The sequence below is a fragment of the Balaenoptera ricei genome, chromosome 11 (genome assembly GCF_028023285.1).
Source record: "Balaenoptera ricei isolate mBalRic1 chromosome 11, mBalRic1.hap2, whole genome shotgun sequence".
NCBI lineage: Eukaryota > Metazoa > Chordata > Mammalia > Artiodactyla > Balaenopteridae > Balaenoptera > Balaenoptera ricei.
Window position 1 is genome coordinate 40,388,200 of NC_082649.1, and position 3,380 is coordinate 40,391,579.

General features: G+C 44.4%; 1 non-coding gene across 1 annotated transcript; it reads left to right on the forward strand.

The window, feature by feature from the left end:
- The first annotated feature begins 2,589 nt into the window (after window positions 1-2,589).
- TRNAG-GCC (transfer RNA glycine (anticodon GCC)) lies at window positions 2,590-2,662 on the forward strand. The gene has a single exon. It is a non-coding gene; the product is annotated as a tRNA-Gly (tRNA).
- Window positions 2,663-3,380: the final 718 nt, after the last annotated feature.

Sequence of the window (3,380 nt, forward strand, 5' to 3'; positions counted from 1 at the left end):
GAAACTAACACAACATTGTAAATCAACTAGACTCCAATAAAAATTATTTTTAAAAAAAGAAAGAAAGAAAGCTTCTGGTCTTCAAAAGCCATTGTTAAGAAACTAAAAAGACAAGCGACAGACTAGGAGAAAATATTCATAATATATACATGTATCTGAAAAAAGGACTGGTATCCAGATTATATAAATAACTCCTACAACTCAATATTAAGAAGAAAAATGATCCAGTTTTTAAAACAGGCAAAAGACTGAACTGTATACTTAAATATGGTTAAGATGGTAAATTTTGTGGTGTGTATATTTTACCACAACTGAAAAAAAATTTTAAATGGGCAGAAGATTTGAAAAAATCTTTCAGAAAAGAGGATATCAAAACATCAGGCCTTAGACCTTAAGTATATACAATGTTTATTTGTCAATCATACCTCATTAAAGCTAGGGGGAAAGCTTTTTTTGTTTAAAGTAATATTAATAACTGGCTTTCTTGAGCACCTGCCACATGCAAGGCACAGCTCCAAACGCATCATTTATACAAACTCTTTTAATCCTTCCCACAACTCCACCAGGTTGGTACTGTTATTTCCAGCAAAGAAATGAAGAAACCAAGGCACAGAGAGGCTAAGAGGCCCCACAGCTACAAAATGGCAGAGGTTTGCCAGGCAGTGTAGCTCTCGATTCTGTGCTCTCAATTGCAGAGGTAAAGAGGCTCCAGTGGGCAATGGGAGAGGAAACCCCCGCAAGGGAAGTGTGGTTGCCTTGCTTGTCCTGGTGGACTGTGCTGAGGAAGGAGCCCCAGCAGGAAGAGGATATCGAGATAGACGTTTCAAAACCAAAATGCATCACAAGTTTCATTCATTTCCATAAGAAATATTTACTGAGCCTCTCCTGTGTGCCAGGCACTGTCCCAGGCTGCTGGGGCTCCAGCCATCAGCACCACAGGCAGAAATCCCTGCTCTTGTGGAGCTCAGATTCCAAACCTTCCCATGCCTCAGTTTTTCCAGCTGTAAAATGGGTATTCAAAGATGTATTGGACTGGCTAAAAAGTTCATTCGGTTTTAAATAAAAATAAAAGACATTTTTCATTTTCACCAAAAATTTTATTGACTAATGTATTCACTAACTGAACAAAGTTTTTGGCCAACCCAATAGTTAGGCAGTGAAAAAGAAAACAAGGGAGCATGAGAAATGCTCAGAGGTTTACAGGTGACAATGGATGAACCAGACCTTGACAGCAACATGGATCACCTCTGCAGGCAACAGATCCAACAGGCTGTCAACAGGTGGCATTCCCTGAACTCTGTCTGCAGTTTTTGCCTCCACATTGGTCATTATCAAATAATTCAGGAAAATAATCACGGCAGCCTCAGGCAAGTGAGGTCAGAGGAGCTGCCCCAAACAATGACAGGCAAAGAGGTGGTAGTCGATTAGGGAGAGGTCATCTGCGGTGTGGTTTGCCCATGTGGAGGGGAGGGTCAGGCTCCATTTAGAGAATAAATCACACTCTCAGCCCCATGGCAACAGATGTGGGTGACGTGTGTGTGTGTGTGTGTGTGTGTGTGTGTCCAGGAATGTGTCAGCAGCCATCTATCTACCTACAGATCACAAACTCACATATGCCTTGGGAGATATAAATGAAAATTCACAGCAGAGATGGCTCTTTCAAGGAGGTTTCTTCTGGAGTGGGAGGAGGTGTCATGCTACAGTATTAGGAAGCTATTCTAGATAGTGTCTGTTGAGGACATCTGGTTTACTGTTGTCACAGCCAGGGCCTCACTGTACCTGGGCCCTGAGAGGGTGCCCTCCACTCTGTTCCCAGAATCACAGAAATAGAGGCCACCGTGCTGACCACAGAGGGCGCTGCTCCCCAGGACTCCTTCCCTTTCCTCTGTGGCTGGGGAGATTTTATTCAAGGCTCTGGAACCTCAAAAGAAAAGAAACTGCAACTAGAAAACCTCTACAAGTTAGTTTATTCATTTCCAATCTGGGGGAACTCCAGGAGGTCTCTGGGGACCTAGACCCTGACTTCCATTCTTCCATCTTTCCAGCAGCCCACAGGATTTTATAGCTTCGCAAAGTCGGTGGTTCTCAATGTTGGTGGCTTTAAAACTGCTGCTGCCCATACCCATGTTCACCAGAAAACATGTCTAAGTACATCCTTAGCAGCTTTATTTGTAAACGCTGGAAACCACTTAGGTGTCCATCAACTGGTAAATGGATGAACAAATTGTGCTGTAGCTGTACAATGAAATGCCACTCTGCAACCAAAAGGAACAAAGTACTGATGCCTGTGACGGGGATTCTCACAGACCTGATGATGGAGAGGGGCGGGTAGCCAGACACAAGTCAATACGTACAGTGGTGACATCAGAATAGTGTGTATCTGGGAGTGGGGGTGGAGCACTGACCAGAAAGGGAGACTTCTGGGGCACAGGTCATATTCTCTCTCTTGATCTGAATGGTAGTTAACATGGATTTACACACGCACACACACACATAAAAATACATTGAGTTATAACCTTAACATTTCTGCACTGTACTGTAAGTATACTACACATCAAGAAAAATTAAAAAGCAAAATATTGGGGGAATTCCCTGGTGGTCCAGTGGTTAGGACTCTGTGCTGCCACTGAAGGGGACCCAGGTTCCATCCCTGGTCAGGGAACTAAGATCCCACAAGTCGCGTGGTGCAGCCAAAAAAAAAAAGGCAAAATACTGATGCCTTGGCCCCACCCCCTGTGTCTGACTTAACTCAATCTGGGGTGTGGCCTGGGTAAATGGATTTTTAAAAGCTTCCCAAAAGATTCTAATGAGCAGCAGGCATGAGACCAAACCCTGCAAGAGCCAGAGCCCTTCCTCTCACTTTTCTGAACCCTGGGCTCTGGCTCCGTGCCCCTGACCTTGGCCCCAGGAGGAACACCCCATTGCAGAGAGGCAGCCTGAGATAGTAGGAAAGGCTCCGGGCTCTGCAGACAGAGTTCCATCAATTCTTACTTCTTTGACCTTGAACAAGAAACATCTGTTTCTCTAAGCCTGTTTTTTGTTCGTTTGCTTTTTGTTCTTTGGGTTTTTGTGTGTGTGTGTCTTTAACATGGGGCAGGTGATAGACCTATATCTCACGCACAATACAGCATAGGAGTGGTAAAAATGGGGTTGGTCTTGATAATGGTAATCTCTTTAAAATATACATCTGATCCTGTCACGACTGCCTGAAACCATTCCGTGGCTCTTCATTGCACTTTGAATAAAATGCTACCTCTTTCCTGAGGCCACCATGGCTGTCCAGGTTCACCATGCTCACCATGTCCTGGCCACGCTGGCTTGCCTCTCAGTTCAAGCCCTTCTCTGCAGCAGGGCCTTGCACTGGAATTGTTCCTTCTGGT